Raw genomic sequence first — 27788 nt, 5'->3', positions numbered from 1 at the left:
CTTACACATGTGGAAGCTCGCAGTGAAATCAGTGCAGAATCTTATGAATCATTAACTTTGGACAGCCCGGGGAAGGCAGGAAACAGTGTCGTGTGGCAGTTACTGTCTCTGCATCCTGAGTCTCTCTGAATGCCAGCCTGCAATGGAAAATAACTGAGTTTTTGCAGTTTGTTCCAATTTACTACACCAATTGTCAGGGACACCAAACCACTAACGCTTTGGTATTCTCTTTTCCTTGCTATATTTCCACACACTAGCGGACATAACCAGCAGCACATAATTGGATCAGCCCTGTGTGCCTCTCTGCTGTACCAAGGATTGCTCCAGCTGAGGGTACCTGGGCAGCAGAAGCCAGGAGTGTTAGAACAGTCTCCCACCACCACACAGAAAAAGGGTAACCTGTTGTGTTCTCAGAAAACACCTGGAAATAAAATACAAGCATGAAAATAAAACCATGTAACTGTAATTTTAAATACCCAAAAGCGTATCTGGCAAGGGTTCCCATAGTAATTGCTGACATAAAAGATTTGCTCCACCTGGAGCAAAGATGAGTGCAGAAATTCCCCAGCACTAAGCTCCCAGTAACCTCCTGGAGGCAAAATAAGGACTGTTGGATACAATGCAGGAATCCTCATCTGTTTTTTCCCTGACTTTTGGCTGAAGTGAGGAGAAAGGATGTGGGTTTTGGCACTGATGCTGTTTATTCTTACAAAAAACAACAGAGTGAATGCTGAGACATACCAGCCTCTGTAACTAGGAATTTAAAACTTAACCTTTATTATTCCAGGTCCTCATTCCTGGAACAGAAGGTCTTGATCCAGTCACTTTGTGGATTGATGATACAACTGCTAAGTAGAAAAGTGACAGTAGTACCTAACAGTACCGTGGCCATTCAAAATGCTCCTGGTCTCACATTTAAGTCATCATTGGCGCCAGGGATCAAATGGATAAAAGTTAAACCTGATTCAGATTTAAAAGTTATCTATGTGAGTTGAAAATGGAAAGAGCTAGTTGGCAACTGCAACTGCTAGGAAGAGTAAAAACATTTGCTGAGCTGTCAAGGAAACATTGCAACGTGATGTCACCCAAGGTGTTTTCTTAGTGGTCCGGGAACCGCAACAACTCTGCCAAAGCATTTTTCTACTTTAAGCTCATGGAATTATAATGAATGGGATACAGTACACTAGCATGTATCCCTTGGCTTTTGCCAGCCCATACTGGTATAATTTTCATAGGTGAGTGTTATACAGCTGGTGTTTCTTGCTGGAGGCCCTGTTTTGGTAGACAACTTAGAAGAAACTATAGATCTTGTGTTTTATCCAGTACTTGCAAGTTATTTATGTTCAAGGAATTTTTTAATAGTCTGTTCTTTTCTCCATCAGCTCTCTCTTTGGTTATGTTCTGCGAGTATTCAAAGTATCTTCCTCTGAAAGCTGTCTTCCTACACCTTATCTTAACTCCTGAGGACTGCCGTGCATCAGAAACATTGACTCTAGATGGATTTTTACTTGCCTATTTGACCCTTTCTTACCTTATTTATGGCCTTATATGCACTATAGTTCAATGATTGTGATTTGAGTACTCCTTTCTATCCAGCTGAATAGTCCTCCCCAACACATGACCATTCTCATGAGTAATCACCCAGGAGACATAGTCTTTCACTTAGAATAAAAATAATACTACTACCATTTGCTCCTTGCCTCCATTCTGCCCTTTTTCTCTGATTTATTACACTATATTCCTTATGGAAATATTTTGACATCCATCCCCTCTATTCAAGTCTTGTACCCACCCTTTGAGGGAGTGCTTTGAACAGAGCAAGGCCAGGATGAGTCGGTATCTCATATACTCACTCACCCTTTTATTCCAGTGTCATTTCTCCCACCTCCTCATTATATTCCTGAGCCCTTCCCCTCCTTCTAGTTTAGCTGTACCCACTGCCCCTCCTACAGCTACCAGGCATCCTCCCTTCCCTCCCCTGCCCCTCTGGTAAATGACAGAAAATATTTTCTTACAGCCTCTGCTGCTGAGCGTTGTGTCTGAGTATAGAGGGGTTCTGAGCCCCAGCCTATTACATTACCCGCCTTGTTTAAGCTCTCTAAATCACTTGACTCCTAGAAGGTTGCCACAGGACAGCACTTACCTACAGTGCAGGCTGGAGAGAAAGTGCTGTTAATGCACTGAATTCCTTCAGCTCTGATCTTTGCTGCTTAGTTAGACTGCAAGAAAGTATTTAGTGAACCAAGCACTAAAAAATATTACTCTTTAAGCTTGGTCAAAATTACTGTGAAATTCCTTAATTAAAAAGTTCAAGATGAGAAGCAAAACACTTTCAACTTGAGCCATCAGTGTGCCCTACTCAGTACTGTACCTTCCACCTCTTCTTTATTGCTGCCTTCATTTTGTCACATTACCCTACATGTTGCCTATTGGTTTTGCTTGCTGCAGTAAGTACCCCCACTCGCCTTCAACTGCACTGACAAGCAGAAAGCACTTACACTAAGTACCGATCTTGTCATATGCACCAGCCCAGGGTTGAAGAGCATCTTTAATTCTTGCTCCACGAGGACCATTTGATTCAAAGATTTCCATAGTATGTTGAGACTCAGAAGGTGGCTGCTACTCAGTAAATATCGGTTGCAGTTCTGAGTCTGAATGTATACTGAGGTTTCACTTTTTCTGTGTCCTGGAACAATGAATGCATCTTGTTTGCTTGTATGCAAATCTGCTTCTCATTTTGAATCTGTTAAATCTGCTTACAGACAGAGCTGAAGTGTGGACACAGAGATGGTGATATACCCATGACAGGAACCCAAGACTTGTACAAAACAGTTTCAGGCTTCAGAGGACATCAGAACGCTAGTTTGGATTCAGTTTTTGAACTCATAAATGACCATCATTACAACAAATTTCAGCAAAACCCCAAGCCCGATCCATCAAATTCTAAGGTGTTTGAAGCAATGCAAAATTAAATCCTTCTCCTCGCCCTAGACCTTTTGCACCAGAGTCTCTGCAGTCAAAGCAAAGCCAAAGGCACCCCGTTTGCTGCCTGCAGGGCATTGCCTTCAGGGACCAGCTGCCTTGCTCAGACACGGTGGCATGCTAACAAACTGCTGCATGTAGTTAAACAAATCAAATGGTGGGTGCCATTTTCAAGGCACCTTTTCATGCTACCATTGACAAAAAATCTCCCGGTGGAGCATATGCATCCAGCAGAGCATTCACTAAGTTTCAAGGATCTAGACATGCTTGTTATTTCTTGCTGGCTTTTCGGTATCTTCAGTAGCACACATCTTCCCCTCCTGAATGCCAAAATATGAGTGTTAATAACTATAAATCAAACAGCAACTTCATCATCACACTGTGAAACCTTTAAAAACCTCGACATCCCGATGATACCCCAAACCTGTGTTCATGAGATACACTGCAAGTATGACTGATTTTGGGAATACTTTAAGATATGACACTTTGGGTGCTAACATAGTATTGCTGCTCAAGATCTAACTCCACTAGCTGGTCATTAGCACCCCAAAATTTTCTTCATGCTGACAAGGCCTATGTATGGCTTCTCCCAGAAATAATTGTAGGAAATTTTCAGTCGTAAATTTGGATGTTCAGTGTGCATTTATTAAAGTTGAATAGGCAATAGCTAGCTAGCTTTTCTATTTTAAACCTTCCTATGATGTACAGAATAGAGTTCACAATTTTACTTTCCTCCTGCTTCTAGTAATTTAAGAATTAATTACTGAAATCTATGCTTATAATGAAGTTTTAGGAAAATACAATATTTGAAAAAGAAATATGTGTCTCCTTTATTAATAAGGTTTGATTTATGGATTTGCAAACTTACCACTTCAGCCTGAACTTTCAAGGCAGAAAAATTACTTTAAAATTAAGTTGACAGTGCTTTAGGTTGAATTACTGATATTTTTTTGCCTGCTAACAGTAATTTCCTTCAGGATGTTCTTCTGGCTGCAGAGCTGTAAACAAGTCTTACAGCAGCAGAAATAGAGAGGAAGACAAAGAACTAAAGCAAATACATCAGCCACAACAATAACAATTTTGCTGCTGAATTTGGCTCCTTTGGGTCTAAAACAAATATGTTTATTTTTTAGGAATTATTTATTTTATAATATGTATTTTTCAAGGCACTTATCCATGATGAATGTATCAATGTGTGTCTACTTCCAATAATCACTGTGTCTCCATCATGTGAAAAATGAAATAAAGCTTTTTAAATCACCATAAAATTCTTAAATTTGTTTAAAGTAAAAGCTGCAAGAGGGGAATTTCACTGGTCTACATTACACACCATATAAATGTAGCTTTCTCTGATACATTTTTTCCACAAGTCCTTATAGTGCTAACTTCTTAAAAATGCATGACTATTTATATTATTAACCAGAGTCTAGGACTACATTGAGCTGTTTGCATCTGTTGGACCATTTACCCAAGAGACCAGCTAAGAATAAAGCACCACCAGTGGAAGGATTGGTGAACATAATGCATGACCCAGACACTCATTTCTAGCTTGGAGTGGCTACAGTTGACTGCAGTAACACCTGGCCACTGAACGTGCACTTCCCCATGTCACAGTCAGGGATACGGAAAATTTAATATGTGTTTTCCAACTTTGTAACTGCTTTGCAGGCCTTATGATATTCCTTTCTGCTATGGCGATGCACTTGATTATGTATGTTTTGCAAGCAGTTACTGAACTTGCAAACTGGAAAGTGCATGTTAAAAATCATTACATTATTAAATGAAGAATCATTTAATTTAATTAAGAGATAAATATACCCTTAATAGTAAGCATATGTTGTCAGGTGATATCAGTTGTACTTGCATATCTTTTCCATCATCAGACCCCTTTTAAAACCTTCTCATTTATGTACAGTAAGTCTCTCTGAAATGGAAAACCAGGGCTTTGTTCAGATGGCACATGACGCAGAGTTCAAAGGGCTTGACCAAAGAGTATCAGCAAGTCAGAAAACTCAAAATGCAGGCCAATAAAATCATTAAGGAAATCTTTTGCAAAGGTTGTAGTTTTGCAGTTCAGTTGCAGGAATTTAATGTGCATAGAGTTGAAAATTATGACCTATCTAGCTTCAGGCTTGCCCTGTAGTCTGCATAAAGAGTGTGGAAATGTTCTTGGAGCTTCATGTAGTTATAACGCCTGAGCTGTCCTAATGACTGAAAGTTAAGATGTTTCCAAAGAAACAAGTAAATGACGATCCTGGCATTAATAGCATGCATGTGTTTGCCTTGTCATAGTATTATCACCACATAGTCTTCAAACAACCTCAGACTTACACAAAAATCAGTGTTTGTTTTGCCATTATAAAATTTCTTACTTTTTTAAATCTAAATATTGCAAAGAAACTGTTAAAGAGAGAAAACTGTAGAATATTTAGAAGAAGGAGCAACCATTTTGTTAGAACTGTTTTGGGGAAAAGAAAAGCTTTCAAGGATTTTGAAGAAGGCACTTCTTTGTAACACTGTAGAGCTTAAAGGAACTTCTACCAAATTCTCTAAGTGCTTTATTTGAATGGTAAGCTGTGGGAATCCTCAGTATTCCAGACAAGAAGATTCCCCTTACTTTGGAAATCTATACATTATAGACATAATTTTCCATATCACTGTACTTTGTGCTGTCATTTACATGGGTGAAGTAAAGACTGGTAGCTATCCTACTGCTCACATTGAAGAGAATAACCGCACAAGATACAGAGACACAGAAAATCACCCCTTGACTTCTGAAGAGTTAAATTGCATCTGCAAACCATGTCAAGTTCCACTTCAAGTAAGCTCTGGCATCTGGTGCATTTCTGCCACTGGTTATTCTTTCTTAAAATTTCTATTTCTTCAGGAAAGAAATATTTGCATTCTAGCTGTTGATGAAAGAAGGGGACAATCCTGAAATGCTTAGTCACAGAAGGAGTGACAGAATACTTTAGTTAACATAACTCAAAAGAAAAGGGGGAGGAGAAGGTGGAGAGCGATTATATAAAATGGATTTACACTGCTTTTACAAGTGAATTATTTTCAGTATAATGTCACGCTCTTAGCGTGGGGGATCCTGCATGTGTCGTGATTCTACAAGATGTTCTTGCACACTGCATGCAGCTGCACTATTTGTCATGGCCAAATTTAATAGCAAGATGCTTGCTACATGTTCCTTCTATTCTTAGTCCAAAAAAAACACTGAGGGGAAAAAAAACACATACTGCCTGAAATCTTGCTTGCTTCCCTTCTTTAAGCAGCTTTTTAAAACATTTAAAAAATAAATTTGAGAAACACCATCTTTTCTACTAAATTCTGACACCTGCAATTACAGGTCCATTATCTTTCCTAGAATTACTTGTCAACTGTATTCTTTCCAATATTTATAATGTTAATTAAATAATTTTAGGTACGTTAAGAGGTCATACTCTTAATGGAGTGGAGGAGGTGTACTTCAGCAGCTTGATGCTTCAAAATGGAGAATACTTCCTGCTAAGTCCTGAGTATCCTCTGTTCTCATTGAATGTAGAGGAAACTCAGGAGCGCTACATACCAGTATATTGCAGAGCCAAATACTGTTAGAAATTTCGCAGGGATAAACTCAGAAGAGCTCTGCTACTCTCTTAATTTTCAAAGAGTGGATTTACTTTAGAAGTATTCTCCTTACCAAACCATAGGTCCAAGACCAGTGTATTATTCAGCTCCTCAGAGGGGACCATATCCTTGGGATCCAGCTTCTTGCAGATGTATCCAGGAAAGAACAAGATTTTGCAATATAATAATAATAATAATAATAATAATAATAACCACAAAAAAACCCAAGTCTAAATTTTTGTCTAAAACCCAAGACTAAATTGGTGTGAATAATCTCATGTGTAAAACCTGCCTGAGAGTGTGTGTGATGTATCTTAGATCCAAGCATGTGATCTTAATTATCCTGTCCTCTTACAGGTTACACTATGTTCTCCTACAGCTACAGGAATTTTTAACTTATCTTTACAACCTATAGCTCTCATTCTAATCACAGTATTCCTGCTGATTGCTCAAATTTTACTGGAAATGAAAATCAAACACTTTTTATTAGCTGGTCTTCTAATGGCAATGAAGAAATACAGGTCAATCAGACCTATATGATTATTGTGATTCAAGAGAGATAGAAAAGAGTGAATGCTTCCAAGATCTGATGCTCAGTCATGATTCTGCAGTCATAGGAAGGTTTGCATCTCCTTGCTGAACTCTGAATTTTACGAACTATCCAAAGTGATCTTACAGCTCAGTAAATGCAATTTTGCTATTATTAGTAGAAAGCAACAAGGTTTGTATTGACATGGCAATGTAGGGTCTCAGCAATTCCCCGGAGTTTGCCTGGGCCTAGGTAGATTTTAACTTGTGTGAGCTGTGACAGCAGTTGTTGAGCTGTGAGGTACCCTTGACTAGATTTGTTTCTGCTTAACTCTATACTAATAACAAATTGTTATTCATTGTGGGCTGAACTGCCTCTTGCTCTGGATTAAGTTGCAGTGAAGAGTGCAGACACAGGTAATACAAATCAGTCATTTAATCACAGTAAGTTGGTAGTGTTAAGAAAACACGTAAAATTAAATCCGAGCAGACACCAGACTGAGGAGAAAGGCCCTCCCACCCCCATGAATATCACACTCCTGGTGATGACTCACACCCCATTCCTCTTGAGAAATAGTGAAGTGTCAATCTTAAGACCCAAAGGAGAACTGGAGGAGTAAGCACAACACTAGAGAATAGGGAAATTTTTGTGTAGCAATTTTAACTTCATTTTTAATGAGACTTTCTTGTATTTGTTAAGTAATTTTGACTATTAGATTGTTTAAAATATTAATTGGACTAAGAATAAGTTTCTTAGGTTTGTATATATTTTGCCCTTTGACAATACCTTTTTGCCAATGAGAAGAATCCGAGTGTAATGCTACATCTTAACATCACCAATATCTTTAAGGACCTGGAAATGGAAACACTGTAAAGATCACTGAAGCTCAGAAGCACTTTTGGCCAGTTGCAGTCTACTTTCTCTTGGACAAGCTGAATAAAATCAATTCAGTGAATTATCTCTGTCTCGGGAAGAGGTCAGTGTGTTTGTGTGCCGCTGTTTTAATCTAATGCTACCACTGGCTTACACCTACCTTTCCTTCTTGTCACATGCTTTTACTATTGTACTTCACAGGGCAATGCAGTGAGAAAAACCCTCTGACAATGTGAGGCTGAGTGTAAAGAACCCAAACACCTGCCTTACACCCGCAACTACTATTTACATTGGTCTGTTTGAAAGAGCAAAGCTTACTGTCACAGCCTAGTTAGCTCAGCTCTCCAAGTACAGCATGAAGCCTGCATGAGCGCCTATTTATGATTCTCTGTGTGTGTATACCTGTACGTGTGGCCATGCAGCCTGCAGAACAGTCTTTTGCCTAATGATTTTCAGCCCTCAAGCGCATGCCTTCCTGCTTTCACCTCAGTAGGAGGGGACAGCTTTGTGTACTTCTGCTCAGGACTGCTTGTGGCAGCTTGGGGTGTCCATGCTGCTAACCCGCTCTGCTGGACTCTGCAAACTTCCTCCTCAGGCAAGGGATGCCACTCTGAAACACCTCCTGCAAACTGCGTTTGCTCTCAGCCAGTCCAGGCTGCTTTCTCACTAAGGGCAGAAAAGCACAGACATTGCTGTGGCTGTAGGAGCCAATTTTCTCACTCTCCACTATCCATTCTAACCTCAAACACCAGGAGCTGCACGTAGTTTCAAAGTAGCTCTTCACGTCCAGAGTGCTGCTGTCACATATACATATTCTTCCTAGAATGAGATGAATGGAAAACGTATTGTATAATGATCTCTGATTTAGCTTAAAGTGCCATCTTTTCCTTCACTGCATTTTGCCTGTGAGAAGTATGCTGAGTCTTGTGCAGCTGTGTTCTTGCTCTTAATCGGCACAGAATTCTTCTAAGTTTTGCTCCCATACCAAGAGTTTCCTTCTTCCCTTTGAAAAGAGTGATAAATGGGTACAGAGCAGAGGAGCCCAAAGCCTGCACAGATGTGATTCGGGACTAGGATGAAAATACTAACCTAATAAAAGAGGCTGCTTCAGCTTCCAGTGCATGTGCTGTGAGCTGGAAAGTGAAATCCCGAATGGAGAAGGGAAAGGGACGACAAAGAAATTCAAATTCAGCTGCTGACCATACTTGTTTTCAGAGCTCAGTGCATCTTCTGTATTGAATTATATATCAGTCAGCCAGTGAAAACAAAATCCAGGAGTGCAGCACAGGCTGGGATCTACCTGGCTGGGGAGCGGCTCTATGGAAAGGGACCCGGGGTCCTGGTGGACCACAAGCTCAATATGAGCAAACAGTGTGCTGCTGCAGCAAAGAAAGCCAACAGGACACTGGGTTGCATCAACAAGGGCATCGCCAGCAGAGATAAAGAAGTCATTATCTCACTGTACTCAGTGCTTGTCAGGCCACACCTGGAATACTGTGTTCAGTTTTGGTCCCTTCTATTCAAAAAAAGATGCGGACAGGCTGGAGAGGGTCCAGAGAAGGGCCGCAAAGATGATCACAGGGCTGCGAAGCCTGCTATATAAAGAAAGGCTGGGAGAACTGAGTTTGTTCAGCCTTGAAGAAGACTTGGGGAAGACCATGTTCCAGTAGTTAAAGAGTGGCTACAAAGAAGGTGGAGACTCCGGTTTTACAGGGTCACATGGAAAAGACAAGGAATAATGGGTACAAGTTACCCTTGGGAAAATTCTAATTAGACACAAGACCAAAATTTTTCACAATGAGAACAATCAGCCATTGGAGTAATCTCCCCAGGGAAGCAGTGGATTCCCTAACACTGGACACCTTTAAGATTCAGACGGACATGATGTTGGACCATCTTGTCTAGACCATGTTTTTGGCAAGAAATGTTGGACCAGGTGATCCTTGAAGCTCCTTCCAACCTGGTATTCTGTGATTCAGTGAATTCTTGCCCGGTTTCGTAAAAGTCATCTGGAAGTCACCTACAAGCGTCTCCCATGAGGATATGCACAATGGCTGACTCCAGCAAGGTGCCGAGCACCTTCTGCTCTGATCAAGGCTGGGTGCTCACCCCAATGCATGGCTGGGATCTGCCTTTATTTGGTATATTTCTAACTGAGCGGCTTAGACAAAACACAGTCCTGACTGAGAAAAAATGTACTATATTTATTATCTAAAAACTAACTGGGGTTAAACCAATTGCTGTTGCCAGTCTGCCAACCTTCAGAAGAAGCATTAAATCATGGATGTCTATAGGGAGTTCCCTTGGAATGTTTGATTAAATAACACTCTTAAAAGTACGCTTCAAAAATGTCATCTTGGTGTAGGAGGGAAAGAAAGAAAATAAGGCAATGAAATTAATGGAAATTTGGAGAAATGAAATGTTGTTGCACGTAATTTGACAATGTAGACATCAGTAGGTTTGCCAGACAGATCAGCTTCAGACTTCAGATACAACTTAAGCAATATTTGACTTGTGCAAAATAAGCTAGTCTAAAGCACAAGCTACTTGCTAGCCATCTTCTTGGCTTTGCCATCTTGAATCATTTTACAGGTTTATTTAATTATGACAGCTCTGGACACGCTTCTGCCATGCTTGCAGTCCTTCCCCCTTCCTTGGGAAGAAAGCTGGCATCTGACACATTGTCGACTTCTGGCTATAGGAGTAACAAGGTGGGCAGGCAATGGCAGCAAAGGAGGGAAAGATGAGAAGATGAAGAAATGAGAAACTGGTGAAATAATAAGGTATAGACAGCAAGAGAAAAGAGCATTGAAATGCCTGGAGGGCTGGGACAAGGAAATCCCACTGCACCTATTGTTTAATCATTATCTTGCTTTGCAAACAGTACATTTTAGGTGCCTTTCCTTCACTGATATCTGCTGCTGCATGCCATAACTTTCAACAATAAGACATCAGGCGGAACTGGGCAGAACTGAGGGATCCATGGGGTCTTTGGGACCTGCAATGAGTTAGGAAGAAAAGATATCTCATCATTTTTTTGGATCTTAAACTATGTTTGCTGGAAGATGTTTGGTGGTTAGGTATTGTTTGGCATTTTACTTGTGAATGTCATAACTTTGACTGTGAAGCCTAAGAAACATTTTTATAGATGTATTTTTTTTTAAACAAGCTCACACTTTAATATTGACTGTCTGTTTTCAGACAACACACTGTGACTTGATTTGTCATTATTATGATGATGTATTACAGCACCAAGTAATAGAGATTAGTGTACAGAATTCAAGCTGGAGAATCTAAACATCCATCCTCCTGTTTGATTTTCCTAAATCTCTCTCTGACCCAAGCACCTAAATATCCTTAGTCTGATCGTGCCTCACACCTTAACCATATGGTCCTTCAAGAGCAAACAGAATAATTCTAGGTAATTAAGCCACTTGCCCATAACAATATCATCTGCAGATCTTGGGAGATGCAAACAAAAACACTGGATGGGGAAGACTTGCTAATGCTGATAGTGCTTTAGATCACTTGATAATCTTTTTCCTGTGTTAGTTATCACTGAATGGAAATCAAATGCATGCATGTTAGGACTAGGAACAGATGGCACTTCTGTTTTGTGAGGAAGAAATAGGGGCAAAGGGGCAGCAAAGTTGAACCTCCCCCCTTCCCTCTCTTACCAGGATTCATTGTGTTGCCCTCCTGTTACAGTTGGCTGTGACTCTTTCTTGTTATAAAGAGATGTCAGAAGTTAGAGAGAGACAGACGATAACCTTAAATCCTTTACTGCATTTCACCAGGATTCTGAAAAAAAAAAAAAATAAAAAAATAAAAGCCAGCTGAGGGAGTTGGGAAATTTCAGTGAGGCATTACACAAAGGACTTCATACATTTGTTGACCTTTCTTCTTCCTCCACCCTTCTCCTCTAAAACGGATTTAGTAGTAGTGGGTGCTTAGTGCTATAAATGCTTTCTTAAAAATAATTTAGATGGTATTGTCTGTCTGCCACTTGGAAAACATAGCTGTTTCAATGAGCCCCTGCTGAAACGTTAAAAAAATTAAAACGAGGGTTTACTGAAATGCCACCAAAAATGCACCAAAATTTTATTCTCTTCTGTGTCAGCTGAAACCCATCTCGTTCTTGCCTTTACAATCTTTTGTTTTATTTTTTTACGTGCACTATTGTATTCGGGGTCTTTTCATTCTTATCCCCTATTTCACAAATGGCATGTGTGGTATTAAGAGCTGAAGGCAGAGATGAAAGAAGTGTTTTGAACTGACTAATTTGCAGGCAAGAAATAAAGCTCTTGTAAGGTGGTCCCAAGGGTATCTTTGCCATGAACACTATTTGAAATGACATGTAATCTGGTACATTTCAAAGGCAAAACATTTCCTATTCTAAAGTATCTTCATGAGCCAGGGTTGGTATACCTGTTTCCAGAGAATAATAAACTCCACCGGGGACAAGGAAACTCCTTCACTCCCCTCTCAAAATTCCTGTTCTTTTTCAAAGGGGCAATTGCAGCTAACAGTTTATTTCTGTCCTATCTTTCGCTGCTCTGACAGCTTATAACTCAGTGCTCACTGCTAATACCTTGCTGAATGCACTTCTCAATTAAATACGGAGTAACAGAACACAGCACATGCCTATGCAATGTAACAAATAAAGGTACTGAGCTCCCTTTTTGTTTTTTTACAACAGTGGAAAATTTAGACCTGGTTCTTACAGGCTTCTAAAAATTTCAGCATTTTGCCATGTATCTTTGATCTGGCAATTTCTTGACAGAAGCTGTTCCTTTTCTAGAGAAATACGAGTTCAACAGACCTCGGAATATTGTACTAGTGCTCTTTCTCAGCACAATTCAGTGTTTCTAGCCTTGTTGACATACTAAAGGGTTTACACACAAAAGTCCACATTTAGTTTGTGAAGGCAGATATTTCAGAAAAGCCTTACATTTAGAATTTTGACCATATTTTGGTGAAGGCTTAGCTGGTCTTGCCAGCTGATACACTTCATCATCATCTGTGAACAAAGTCACGTATTATAAGGAATGTTTCTACGTGTGTATCATTCAAGCTTATGATATCCACAGTCTGTATTGCATGGCATTAGAAGCTTTTGGAATGTTTTAAATGGAGAATTTGGCCACAAATAAAATCCAAAGCTTAGCAAAAATGAACAGACAAATATTGCAAATCATTTCTATTAATTTAACAGCTGTTCTGTCCAAACACTTTCAGTTACAAAAAAAAAAAAACACAAACCAATGTTTTGTGATTTCTTTGAATTTACGTTGACCACTGTTTCAATAGTTACTTGATTTTCTCTCTAGCTCTGCATTGAGAGAAATCAGGGTACAGGTTACCCATAATAATAAGCCTACACACTATTTTTTAAAAATTAAAAAAATTAGTTACATTGATTTTTGAACTCCATTATGCTTGTGCACAAATGTACTGGCTCTGCATAGTATTTTTTCAAGTGTGGACAATGATGAATGAATTTTGATACCTGAACAGAGCTACTGAAGGCTCCTGGGAAGGAGAAGCAGAAGCAATGGAGATGGAATGTTCATAAAGGACCTATTTCTAAAAGAGTGAAAAGCAAAAGTTTTCTCCCGAACCTGATACTGATGCGAGACAGCAGATTGGCCGGGATGACTTGTGCTGTCAGTTTGCATTACCAGCGTCAGCCCTCTGAAGGACGGATTTTGCACTGTGAATGACCCTAACGTGTGTTGTACTTGGATCTCTACCAAACAGAAGTCATGATAAAATATTATGCCCATGGATGGGTCTTACACCTTAACTGTTGTTTTCCCTGAGGCTCTGTCAACTGTAATTCTTAATTTATGGGAACTTTGCCCGAATGTGACTTGGAACAAAATGTGTTCAGTGTTCACAAAAACTTTCAAGGAAGGTAGTACCATTCCCTGATCCCCTTATCGATTCTGAGCCATTAGAAGAGTCTGGATCAGATCGTATTACTGACAATCATAAGAAAACACAGCATCTACCATGAAATATAAGAAATTTATACCAAATTATTTAGCAATACCACAGGTCTTACATATTCTAACTACAACAACCAGAGAAATAAACGAGTCCTTTCCATTACTGCTGAGTGCTGTCACATGTTAACGCACAGACGGCATTACATCTGGAACACATACTATCTGATGAAAGTTACAGTGCTTGACTGAGACAGCTGCCCGGGCGAATGCTGGCTGCTTTCTGAAGTAAGAGCTAGCTGTCTGCTCTTCTGCATTTTACTAGCGCAAGTCATCACCCTTGCGTAAGCACACTCGAGTAACAGATTTTACCCTGCTGCCTGGGTATGCTGAAGTCTTGCTAACTCTCCTAATGCCAGCGTAATGACTTCTGTTTAGCCTCTTGTATTGCCTGTGTACAATGGTGTGACCTTTAGGGAGACAATAATTTCATTTCTCGTTTTTTCTTTAGGTACATTTCTAACATATCCAGTTCTGTGTGCATTGGAATATTTCTGCAGGCAGTAGGTAAGGAATCCATTAGCAGGAATCAATTGTTCTGCTTCCGGGTTGCTTTTCAGACACAGCAGTATTTTGTCAATATTCTATACCTGTCCTGAAAGCAATGCAATACCCTAGCTCAGACGATTTATTGAAACTATATTTTTGAGGGCTATTTTCTTTGCTTTAGTGACTCATGCAACGTGGTGCCATTTAAACACTGTGCATAGAACATATGCTTGTTTGAACACTTCATTATTTGGCTCAAAGTAGTACAGTATATTGTTCTGTTTAGAGAACAAGTTTGAATTTACCATTGACTCAGGGGAACTTCACAATGTATCGTTGGGTCAAGGGCAGGAAGCTGTAGCAGAAATAGCTATGGAAAAAGCACCAAAAGAAGGCCACTGGGTTATACTTCAAGTAAGTCAAAGCTCTCCATTACATCAGTGCTGCATTGCAGTGTTAAAAACTGAAGCTTTTCAAAATAACGTGTGCCTAGATGAAAGAGTACTAAATAGTGATTTAAAACTTCCTTTGTCTTCGCCACAAGGGAAGCACATAACTTCATCTGTATATGCAAGTATCACTGAATACCACATAAAATATGAATTGCAACTATTTTGTGTGTAGGGAGTCAACTAACTTATTTTCCCAAGCACATGATATCTGATTTACTAATCTATTATCCATTAAAAAAAAAATCCTTTAGTAAATAAATGTGTGGCAAAAAGAATTGTTACACTGTATAATCAGATGAATAGATACAAACAGGGAAGATTGCTGTCATTATGCAGTATATTGTGCTAAACAGATGCACACTATTTTTTTCAAATATTGTGCAATATCAAACTGCTTCCTTATGTCTGGGTTTTTATCGTATCAATAAAATATTTCATATTTCAAACCAATAGCTCACTGGGAGGCCTATTTTTTTCCTCCCTTCTCCCCCCCTCCCTCCCCATCTTTGAATATCTATTTTGCTTGACACATTAGAGGAATTACTGAAGAAACCTAGGGATGAAAGTCAGCAGGGAGATGGGTTCCAAGTGTGGGGAACCTGCCCCTTATTGTAAAGAATATCTCATTCCAGGGGGGGATTTGGGAAACCTCCTATTAAAATAATAGAAAAGCCACTACCTGAAATGCTGCTTGATCACCACAGTGCACAGGATAAATTTGACAGGCAAGTAAAACACCACAGAAAAAAAACTTTGAAAATATGACTATTAAACTTCTTATTTTAAAGCCACTTGAAATGGTGAGGTCACTAAAAGACTTCGCAGGCTACGCAGCAATAAAGCAGAATGCCTTTCATTTCTTAAAGACTTGTTCACATATCCTAGAGTGAAATAACCGCACATCTATCACCAAATAAAATCAAACAAGAAATCACCTCGTTTCATTTTAAAGCGTCACATACAGCTCCTGGTTAAAAACATGCCTGTGTGTATGTGAAACAAATTTGCAGTCACTACAGTAATTACTGTAGTACAGAAAAAGAAATTAATTTTGTTTTAGTTGAGCTTAGTTTGATTTTTCTTGAAATGCGAGGCCGTGCTCTTTAGTGTCTCTGGACTGTTTATTACAATTTCTGAGTATGTTGAGCGCTCAAACTAGGTTTTTGGCTGAGGTGAATCGGGGAGGTTCACTGTGCCGATTTTTACCGCTAAGGATTTGGTCCAAAATGTTTGTATCGTGTGTAAGAGAAAAGAGTGCTTCGGCTGCTAGGTTATCATATTTTCCTCTGTCCTTTTTAATCTTTGTTTTGGGAGACTTTTAATAATAACAATTTTTGTTACTGACTCTCAAAAGACACACACAAACATCAGTGTGTACAGGTAGTAATTATAGAGCGCAATCAACGATACGAATGAAGAAATCAAGTATCCCTTTGGGTACGTCTCTGTAGTAAAGGAAGAGCGAAGAAACTTGCCAATTACAAAATATATATACGTATACATTGTTTTTCTGCTGTCATTTCAACAGGATGCTCTAAAAAAAACTGCGCAAAAATTACAAAGGCTTTTCTTCTTTTCCTCTTATTTAGGATTAATCTCTCCTAGCAATAAAAGCGGGAACCGCCGGAGGAAGGGGTGTCACCGAAGCGCTGCAGACGCACAAAGAGAGCCGCGGGCACAACACATTTGTCACCAACTTCTGGCGGCGGGACCGCCGGGAACGGGGCCGGGAACGCGGCCGGGAACTGTCTCTGCCCCGGAGGCCGCAGCCCGCCGCCCGCCCCACCGCGGGGCGAACTCGCGCCGCCGCCCGTGCCCATCCCCGTCCCGCGGGGCGGCGGCAGCGGCGGTTCCCGGAGCCAGAGCGCCCCCTGCCGGCGGCCCGGAGGGCCCGGGCAGCCCCGCCCCGCGGCCGCTGCGCTGGAGCCGCGGGATGCTCCGGGCGTCCCCTCCGCCCGGGCCGCTGCCCGCTCTGCCCGAGAGGGTTTTTGCGCTCGCGTGCGTTTGTGTTAACGCTGCAGAAAGGGAACGCGGGGGTTTCTCCGCGCTGGGTCGCTGCGAACAGCCCCGCTGCCGCGGGGGAACTTTGCGACCCGCCCGCATCACGGGGATCGGGCTCCGCTGGGAGCCGCGGCTGCGAAGCCCCGCACCACCTGCACCGCAGCCCCTGTACCTCTGCAGCCCCCGCACCGCAGCCCCGCACCTCCTTCACCGCAGCCTGCACCTCTGGCACCGCACCACAGCCCCGCACCTCTGCAGCTCCGCACCTCTGCACCTCTGGCACCGCAGCCCCGCACCTCCTGCACCTCCCGCACCTCCCGCACCGCAGCCTGCACCTCCTGCACTGCAGCCCCGCACCTCTGCAGCCCCCGCACCTGTCGCACCGCAGCCCCGCACCTCCCGCACCGCCTCCCTCCGGAGACCGGGGAGCCGCGGGGCTGGGGCTGTGCCCGGAGGGCAGTGCGGGGTGGGCTGGAACGCTTTCCTACTCGTTTAAATGGCCGCGTTTCTTTTTGGGGGATTGCACCTTGGAGAGCCCTAAGCTGTCTAATAAATCAGCCCCTGGTGCCCTGCAGCCGTGACCTCTGATCCCGTAGGGCAGCGACTTCTTGGAGTGAAGTCTGTGCCTGCAGCGACGCTCACAGCGTCCGTACGGGCGACAAAACTCTTTTGGGAAGAGGGAGGCAAAAAGCCCTGTCCCTTCTGCCTCCGTGGGGCGGCTTATGATCATCACTGCCCGTAGCCGTGGCCGTGCCAGGTGCAGAGTGACCCTCACTGCACTCAGCGTTCTCTTGGATGGAGATGGTGGCACCCAGAAGACTTCTCAGCGTGCACCAAAAGGGGTGGCTTACAGCCCCCATCCTCACCTGAGAACACATTTGCCATCTCACCTCCTCCTCCTCCCAGTGCCATGTACCCACCGGGGCGTGCCAAAGAGGAAGGCAGGAGTGAAACAGGCCCTGTACATACGTGGCGGCAGACCGCGGGCTCCCATCTTCCTTCCTCCAGCGGCAGCTCACCTGCCAGCAAGCCCCCCGCCATCCGCGGCCGTGGCTCGACATCCCCAGCTGCCAGCAGCCTCCCGCTGCGAGGAGGAAGGAGAAGCATCTGAGGAGGGAAGGGGAACAAAAGGATGAGATCAGAAAAAGGAATAAAAGAAGGAAATTTAGTGAACAGTAAAAACAAGAGGAGGTATTTTCCTTGGGAGGGGGGAGTAAGTGCCATTTAGAGGAGATTTTTCCCCCTAAATTTCTACAGAAATCCTGACAATGCCTGTGCTCGTTTTCCCTTTCCCATCCCACACGAACCTGTTGTCATTTTAGTTTCATTATTTCACTTTGCTGCATCAGAAATGCTGAATCATAAAACGGGGGTTAGTGAAAATGATATTTATCTTACAGGAATGAGCCCCGCATTATTTTAAAGATCCCTGCCCTACTGCTGTTATTATTATTATTATCATCATCATGCATCTTGGCAGGTTGAAAGGTATCTCAGAACAGTAAGAATTCATCAGTAATTTAACATCCCACAGCAGTACTTTAAAAGCATCAAATAACATTTTGAATTTTAAGTCAGTACAAGTGTAAATAAATGGATGTACTCCCACATGTCTGTTGTTTTTAAACTTGCGATGAGACTAAAATATTTGCCTAACAGCTTTGAGTTCAAACAGAATTTCAGCTCATATATACACATGCGTGTGATATTGAATTAAACCATTTGTCATTCTTTTCCATAAAAGACACAATTTGGCTCTCAGCAAACCATTTGAAATAGAAATTATGATGATGATACCACTGCTCCATTTTATTTTATGGTAGTGTATTGATTGTCAAAGAGACAATACATGTATTTTTGTAATAGTCTAAAAGAAGATATTCTGCCTTTTTTATTTTACAGTCCTTAGCCTATTACTTGCTTTCATTTCAATAAAGGATGGCATTTTTCAGAGATGCTACCATGAATTGCTTCATTTAATAAGTTGCTACACAGAATAATAATGTTACACCAGAGAGCAGCACTTTGTAATTTGGAAGAAATAACATTTTTCTTTTAAAATATTTCTGTCTCTTTATTTTTAAATTAAAATTATCTCTCTGATTATTTTTTTTTTCCTTGCAAGCATCGGAACTTGGGTGTGACATAAAGAGTCTAATTAAAATGGGGAACAAATTAGATCAATTTTCACGGGTATAAAAGTGTTATAAAAGCCTTGTCCTCAAAAATGACTCCATAACAGAACAATTTCATTTATGCCTAAGCAGGTTCCTTGTTCTGTCTGGAGAGGATTGCCACCAGTGTCTTGGTGACAGGGTTTTTATTATTTCTTTGACAGTTTGATAGGAAGTCAGCGCTTGCTTCTGGGTGTGCAGTCTCTTCAAACCTGGATTATGAAGGTTACCATAAAAATATGGATGAAATGCTACCTCCTCAAAGGAGAGGCTGTTGTGGCCTGCACCCCAATGTGGAGATTGCTTTTGTAATAATAACTGTAGACAATGTGCTCCATATGCTGTTAGAGCTGCAATTCAAATACTCAGGCACTGCGGAAGGAGTCTCCCAAGATGTGGAAGACAAGGTCAGTCAAAAGATAGAGCAGACTGCAAATTTGTCACAAGATTGTGTGATGTCTCAGGTTTTATGGTTTGGGTTTTTTTTCCTATGGCCACTAATTTCAGCAGAATTAAATATTTGCATACCTGTTTTTTACAGGGATTCAATCTGAAATTTATAGTGAGGGATTTCTAGTATACACGAGACATAAATATACGCTTTATTTTGTACCACATAGATCTTGCTGGAGTGTTAAAATGTATTTAAAGAGTTGGGCCATTTAGGATCCTTTGCCAGGTTGTAAAATGCCATTATTTGAAATCTACAAGGCACCATTTGCTTTTCTTCCTCACAGCACGAAATGCTGCTGCACAGGTCCTCCACTCACTCTCCATTTCACAGAATAAATCCTCCGTACCCTTCATACTATGACATAAAAACAGTAGAACTGCTTTCATTGCATAAAGTTAAAATATACAAAGTTTACAATTTCCTTTACAATATCGCAGAAGTGGATGCGCAGGGAGGCTTCATGACTATCTGGTATCTCTTGATGATGAGGCAGAGCTAGATGACATAATGGAAAAACGACTCGCAGAAGAAAGTAAGATCAGATGTTTTATCCAAACATCAGCAGAATGCTCCTCGCATACACTGGTTTGTTTTCCTGGATGTGAGAAACTGGTTTTGCCGATATATGAGATAACACATTCTCTTCAAGAACTTAATTTAAGTCTGAAGATATGTGTGTTTTGCTTTGCTAATCTCGGGGTGCACAGGTTTAAACATAGCATCAGTGTAGATGCCAGTAACAGGCAGTTGTGAGTGATACTTGGGGAGGTTTTTTCTGATTCTATTGATCAAAAAACTGTGCTTTCATAAAATGTCTACTCCAAACATGAAACTCTTCTCCATATTTCAAATGATTTCTTTTAATTTGTGTGGGGGAAATAAAATATGAAACTGCTTAGGAGATTGAAATTCTCTCTCTAAAGACTGGGAAGTAAAATGCAAGGCCTCTGGCTACAGTCTAACTCCCATTTCAGTGCAGACCTGGAGGTAAAATAGGGACATTCTTCTCTTCTGCCATGGCAGAAATGTGACTTATCGGTTGTACCTGCTAATGATCTCATTCCTAGTTATGGTATGTGTTCATCTGTGTTTTAGGCAATCCATAGGAGAGAAGGGGGCAGCTGTTTGATACCTCAAAGACCTTCTGATGCCAAAAACGAACTCTTACTTCATATAGATCCCTACTGGATAAGGCACATAGTTCAGATCATGTTAAAGGATCAACGTGTTCAAGGACATAGGTGTGTAGCATTTGACCATCATTAAGAGATGGCCATTAACTGCAAGTAAAGGTGCAGTAACAGTTACACCCCAGTCCTGGTCTCACTGTGCATCAAGTGCGTGCAGCGAAGCTAAGTAAAAAGGGCATAACTCATCACACCTTTTTTGGTTTGTTCTGTTCTGTTCTGGTTTGGTTTGGTTTTGTAATAGTATGTCCCTCAATGCCCACAAAGTGCTGAAAGTAACGTCCTTGTACTGTTCTTAACCATGCAGGGGCAAATTTTCATAATATCTAGCAATCTCAAACAGTGATGTACCTGCTGCACTGACATTTAATATACGTTCATATCACGGAATCGGGCAACCAAGTAGCTTCTTAGGCATCACTAGCATTTGACACAGACAATAGCGGTGTATGCATGCACAGCTGTAGTTAACGTATACCACTGCCTGGCTAGGTACTGAAAATCTAATGCATAGAGCTTATTTTTTTTAAGAAACTTCCTTTTCAGCACATAAAATTACTTTCCTTTTGATCTTTAATTCAGAGTAACAAAACATGGGTATTCAAATAGCCATTAGTGCAAGCAAGCCGGTAGAATGGTAACTTGATTGTGTGTTCAATTTTCTGTGGGATTTCTGAAAGCAAGTTAGTAATTCGGCCCTTTATCATTTTTCCCCCTATACATATGTGTAGGTGGGAGCTTCTGTGCGTGTGTATATGAATTACTATTACTATATCATATAATTACTTAATGCAATTAGAGTGAATTTAAGAAATACAGAAAACCCAGAACCTACACTCTTGTTTTTCTGACCATTTCCCCCTTTTAAAGAATAAATGACTCACCAAGAGCCAAGATATTCTTTACCCTTGACAATTTAGCTACCTTATGTGTTTTTACTGGGGGAAAAAAAGCCCTCTATCATTTATCATGTCATCTTATCACAGTCTCTTTGTGAGACGCAAATAGCACACTAATGTTTTCTTTTGTTAGGGTGAGTTGGCAATCTCCTCAGAGATGGAGCAACTACAGACAGCTCTTTTTTTTTTTTATAATCTTCCTGACATTTGGATGAGACTGGCTTATCCATCAACATACAGTTTCTCAGTGGTAAGTCGCATGCCAACAGTCAATCAGTATGGATGGTGCCTCTTGTCCATCATAAAAATAGAATAGAAACTAAAGAATTTTTTGGCAAATATCTTATCTTCTTGTGTAATTCAGAGAAGCTGTTTATCATAAACTGATATTACCAGTGTTATGAAAAGCAGAAAGAGCTTTGCATTTACCTTGCCAATTAATGCAGACTTTGAAAGATTTTTCTAAAATTTGCATTCCTACTTCCTCCTTGCTTGCTTGCTTTTTGTTCCAGTTGTGTGTGCTGATCAAATAGGTTTGGCAAGTGCTGTAGCACATGCTATTTCCTACTCAGAAGACTAAGCTAGGTTTCACGTCTTTTGGGATCAGAATTTATGACAATGGAAGGGTACCACTCTGAGCTCAAGGGTGAAAGGGTCACCAGAAGCAATCAACAAAGTAGCTTGCATTACAAACTCAGAGAAAAGTTTTGGAGCAAGTAGTGAGGGCATCATGTTTCTGTTCATCTTAATTGAACTCATTTTAAGATGTGTTCATCTATCTATTCTCCATGACTGTCTTGTAATACCAAAAGTGAAAGTGAGAATAAAAAGTGAAAAGCCATCCAATGCCAGCAAATTATTTATTTGCTGACATACATTTAACCCTCCTCAGGAGCCTTCTGATTAAGGCAAAGAGCCACTGGCTGATGAAGCTAACCAGGACTGGAGAGGTAACCAAAGGACAGAAAAGCTCTGTGTAATGCAAAGACAGGTAGTGCTAGAAGACAAAACAAGCCCACACTTCTGAGGTTGGTTGAGACTTCTGAGAGATCAAGAGAGGAAGAAGAAATCTTGTTCAGCAGAGGAGATATTGAGAGAAGCACCAGAGGTACATTGTGGTACATTGATCAGCCAGAGCTTTAAGGAATGAAATGCTCCTTTAGCTTCCCTTGATGGAAAGCTAAAGCACCGTAGAGATACTGTGATGTCTGTGATAAATATATGTCCTGAAGACAGAGAGCGTTGCCTAGGGGATATAATGCAGTAATGCTAAATTACAAGCTGTTTTCCTGAAGGACAACACAGCTGCTTTCTTTAAAAAAATGTATGGGGGAGTCAAGCTGGACCTTATATTCGTGTTTGGAAGAAAAGAGGGCAAGAAGTACCCTCTGATTATACAAAAGCTATCTTGCAAGACTTGTAGGATTTGAGGTGACAGATTATCTTTTACCGTCAAGTGCAAAATGCAATGAGTCACCAGAGAGTAAAAACATTGCCAGGAGATGCTGTTATGCAGCTGGGCTCTGAGACAGCCTTCCTGCTGGAAGAGAGCGTGTATGAGGAGGGACAGGGGAGCAGGTGAAAGGGAAGTCTGTCAGGAGCACCAGAAAAGTTACACATGGGCGTGACTAGTGGGATGGCCAGTTCTGCTTGGCCCGCAGTCCCTTGTGTCTGGGGAAATGGAAAAAAAAAAGAAACAAAGAGAGAAACAAAACTTGAATCACTGTCACATCTAAAAAGCCCGTTGTAATTGTTGTCAGTAGCAGGAGCTGTGAGTTTCCAGCACGGAAGGATGTCGTCTCTCTATCACCCTGTTACATGCACTGCAAAGCACAAGAAGGTCTCGGTCTTCCTGACAGTTTTATCCTCTCTGTTTTTTAAATCCCTCTGTCTCTTATATACCTACCTGACATGCCACCATCTAAGATGTAAGATAAAACCTTTTGATTTCTAAGCAAGTGACGTTTCAAAATGAGGCAAGATGGTGTGAGGAGGTGAAGGGAAAATACGTTCGCAATTTAAGCATTGTGGGCTCAAACATATTAGAAACAGCAAACACAAGTGATCACCTAATAATCTCAGATCCTAAGTTTGCCTTCAGGATCCCTTTCTACACTTCTGAAATGAACATGAATTCTGCTAATGGCTAATGCTTCGAGTTATAACCTGGCTCTAGATGTCACTTAGCATTTCACATTTCTGTGTAGGAGTCGCCTCTTGCCCCTGAGCCAGCAGTCTCCTGTCTCTGGGTTAGAGACAGTCAACCATGCCCAGGACGGATGATGTGTCTGGATTTATTAATAGCAGCTTGTTAGGAAGCAAGAAGCAACACTGAATAGTGCCAAATAAAAAAGACCTAAGCTAGAAAGGTGGGGATGTGATGCCAGTGTTAAATGGGGTAAAAGGAAAAAGAAAAAAAAAACAAGCTGATGCTTTCTTTTTCAGGCCACAGAAATTCAGAGGAGAAATTCAGCAAATGCAGAAAAATAACGTGGATGGAAGATAAAGTTTGGAAGGTTTTGTCACAGGTCATTCAGTTTTCTGGAAATCTGCAAAAGACCAACAGTGAGATGTCTTAGCAGAGGCAAATGTGTTTGAATTCTGGACTGTGGCTGCATTCGGAGGCGGTGGCTGGAGCAGGCGGAGGTAACAGCAGCAGTGCGGGAGGATTTGAAGGGAGACATCACATGCAGTGGAGATGAAGTGCAGGGGCTTGCAAGGAGTGGAGGGTAGTGGGGAGGGGGAGGTGGGAGGAAGTCACAAAATGTAGGAGCTGCCAGAAGAGGGGATGTTCGTTCCCCCTTTGGAAGATATTCATAATACACAGATACAGGCTTAGAAACTATGCCATGAAAGCTCAGGGTTATGGCACTGACTCCCTTACGGGCTAGAAAAATACATGCTTGAAAGGAAAAGGCCTTCAGGGGAGGAGGGTTTGTTATTTGCGGTTTTTAACTGACAGAATCTGCTGCTGACTTGTAAGGTGGGGAGGTATTAACTCCTGAGAAGGAGGAACAAAAGGCAGGGATTGCAATCCCTGGAGAAAAGGCAAGGAGCATTGCAAGTAGAGGTGGGCTGGTCCAGAGGGGGGAGGTAAGGATATTCACTGAGTGCTCTGAGATGAAACATGCTGTGTGTTCGCAAAGGTGCCTGTCAGTCAAGTGGGGGAGCAACATTATGACAACCTCTCTTCCAGGAGCAGCAAAAACCAAGACATTTTTCCTTGCAAAGCCAGCCAAGAAATTACTGAAATGATTGTTTTAACAGCCAAAGCTAACTGGGAGAGAACAAAAGAACTCCAGATGCATGTACACACAAATCCATCCATCTGTCCACGTCCTCCTATGGCCTCCGATGAGCCAACTTCCACTTAAATAAAGCCTGTGATGTAAAACTTGAAATTATTTAGGTTTCAGGGAGGAGTGTGAAATTAGTGTAACTTGCATGAAAATTTCTGAGAGTACTGTTAAGCCTAATGCACACGGAACAGTAGAAAAGAGGTTAGATTTCTGTTGAAGAAGCCACTCTTGTTTCCTGAATACCCACTCTGCCATCTTACTGGCCACCTCCTGAAGCACAGCTGCTGCTGTGACTCCTTGAGACAGATGTGTTCAAGTTCCAGAGGGGCTGTTCTGAAAGCCCACAAACAGACAATATTGCTGCCCTTGCTGCTATTTGCTTGTCAGTACTTAATTAACAAATACAAATGCAGAGCTGTACTGAAATCAAAAAAGATACTTTGGTATGGAAAAAACTTAATATGAGGAAGTTGCTTGTTAAACAGAGAGGAATTTGTTGTTCAGCTGCACTCACAACACAAGAAAAGGGAAAAAACATTCATGTGTGCCAGGGCAAAAGTACTACTGTCTTGGCAAGAAAAAGAAACATTTGCAAGCTTCTGAGTTGGTATTTGAACAATGGGGAAGAAAATGAACAAGGAAACTGCTTGATGGGCTGCTGAGAAGAATCCTCCTCCCCCACCGATTTTTGTGTTTTCTTACACCCGGCTAAGATGGACCGATGGTACAACAAATAATATCTGACACACAGGATATAGAAAAAAACATGGTATCAAGAACAGTATTCAAAATGGGCCGAACTCCTTGAATTCAAATGCAGTCAGATAAGCAGCAAAAATATAGCCAACTGCCACCATTCTTTCCTACCAGATGTTCGATACTGAATACCAAACTCTTACCAGCATTTCCACACAGTTGCAATCCCAGTATGGGCTGATACAAAGTAAAAGACCAAACCAAAACCCCAAAACTAAACCAAGTCCTGAATCCCAGGCTGAAGATCAAGATGAGATGAAACCTTAGGCCTGACTGTCACACGTCTGAAATATTAGGTTTTCCTGTGTTTGCTGTGGCAAATTTCCTTGCAGCTGTGATCTTTAGTAAATTACCCCTAATCCTTCATCAGAAGTCTGCCCTTGTTCGATTTGATCCCAAGTTCCTAGTTGGCAGCTTCTCAAATTGCCATTAATGTTTCGGAGCTTTCTTTACATATTGCAGACGAGGGTCAGAATTTCCCATTGCTAAGCTATTCGTGTTTCCTTTTAATCCTCCACTTATACAGCAAATAACAAATATTTAGTGTCTATGTCAAAGTAAATATTTTAAACTACATATACTTAACTTGGGGCTGGTGGTAGGAGTGCGCTGCAATTGTTTGCAGTCCTGGAGCTTCATATTCCTGGATCCTTGCTAGCACGGCAGGTGCCAGGTCGGAGTGTGTGTGCTCACACGCAGCATCCCACGTACACAGCGCATCTAGGACCCTCCCAACGCCTGTGAGTATCCATCTTGCTTCTGATCCCTTTTAAAGCAAGTGCACCCTATTCAGGTCCTCAGCGTTCCAGTGTTTGCTAATCAGTGTGATCTATTAGTGAACACCTTCACTGCAGGTTAAAATTCTCAGGCGCAGATCACACAATGCGCTGAGAAGTACTGGCTGGGGAAATAAAGGCCTGTCATACATACCGGGACTACTGATAATGTGCAGCTTGTATCGCACTCAGAAAAATGAGAAATATCAAAGCTAAACAGGAGTCATTTGAATGGTTGAGACAAATAGAATAAAATATGTATTTTAACTAAACCAGTTTTTAGGAATACCAGGCACAGGTTAATCCTTTATAAATGTGTTCACAGAGTACATTAGACACCAGCCCACCTACACAAAATGAATGCAGCACTGACTCTGATGTATTACACAGGCAGGATAAATGAGGGAACTCTTCTGTGTTTGATCTGGTTCTGCTCTGTAATTCAGAGATACTGGAGATGGGTGGTGAGTTTCTCATTGATCCCAAAAGAACCAATACTGTTGAATCCTGTGAAATGTAAGCTTTGTAGAGGATTGGAGGCTATGCACGAAGGACATTGTAGCTTTAGGGGCATATTCTCTTCTCAGGAATGTGTGTAACTGGCATTCACAGAAGTCATACACATCCTGGGGAAACTAGACCCTGTAGCTTAACAATAGTGAAAATGCATACCTAGCTCCACAGGAAATTATATCACTTTTATTGCTACATCTGTGTCCAGTTATCAAAGGATAGATAATAAATGAACCTGGAAATGAATGTCTTGAGGATTTTGAAACAATGCTAAATTTGGCACACATTAACATTTCAAAACGCAGCAAAGCAGTCGGAGCATTAATCCAAGTCTAAGGTATTTTAGATAGAAATCACAGGGCTAGCACATCGATGTGGGAGTAATCAATTCCAGTTTTTTTCCCCCCTCATTCTTTCTAGCTTTTTAAACCACTTACACCAGTCCTAGCTTCTCTGAACTGTATTTTGCATATGGTAGAGGTGTTAATGCACAGTTACTGCACAATGGGGCTGTGAATTTTAGTTAATGAAAGCTTTTAAAGGCACAATAAAATACTCAGAAGAAAGGCAGCAAAGAAGAGCAAAGTATTATTATAGCCAATCCTAAGTTTTACCAAGAACATTCTTATACACGATGGACGCAGCATAAATATGTATTACAGATGATAACCTCCCTGTAAAGGATAATTCCCACTCCTGAGGCTGCCAGAGGCAAGGGGTGGTGGTCTTACAAGGCTTTATTAAGTCTCATAATGTTTTCATGCTATTCCTACCCCTGGGA

At 41.2% G+C, this 27788-nt stretch overlaps 2 long non-coding RNA genes across 3 annotated transcripts in view; one reads left to right on the top strand and one right to left on the bottom strand.

The window, feature by feature from the left end:
• Positions 1–16641, top strand: part of LOC128852593 (uncharacterized) — a 62924-nt gene extending 46283 nt beyond the window's left edge. Inside the window, exons 5-7 of the long non-coding RNA XR_008450571.1 lie at positions 13517–13714; positions 14459–14514; positions 16538–16641. This is a non-coding gene — a long non-coding RNA (uncharacterized LOC128852593). The remainder of the gene's footprint in view (positions 1–13516; positions 13715–14458; positions 14515–16537) is intronic.
• Positions 1–18705, bottom strand: part of LOC128852594 (uncharacterized) — a 42576-nt gene extending 23871 nt beyond the window's left edge. For both annotated transcript variants that reach the window (XR_008450573.1, XR_008450572.1), the window contains exons 1-3: positions 17969–18705; positions 11677–11800; positions 6–137 (exon numbers count right to left, since the gene is read on the bottom strand). This is a non-coding gene — a long non-coding RNA (uncharacterized LOC128852594). The remainder of the gene's footprint in view (positions 1–5; positions 138–11676; positions 11801–17968) is intronic.
• Positions 18706–27788: the final 9083 nt, after the last annotated feature.

This window comes from Cuculus canorus, chromosome 6 (assembly GCF_017976375.1).
Source record: "Cuculus canorus isolate bCucCan1 chromosome 6, bCucCan1.pri, whole genome shotgun sequence".
Classification (NCBI taxonomy): Eukaryota; Metazoa; Chordata; class Aves; order Cuculiformes; family Cuculidae; genus Cuculus; species Cuculus canorus.
The sequence above is the reverse complement of the archived record's forward strand: the minus strand, read 5'-3'. Positions and strand labels throughout refer to the sequence as shown.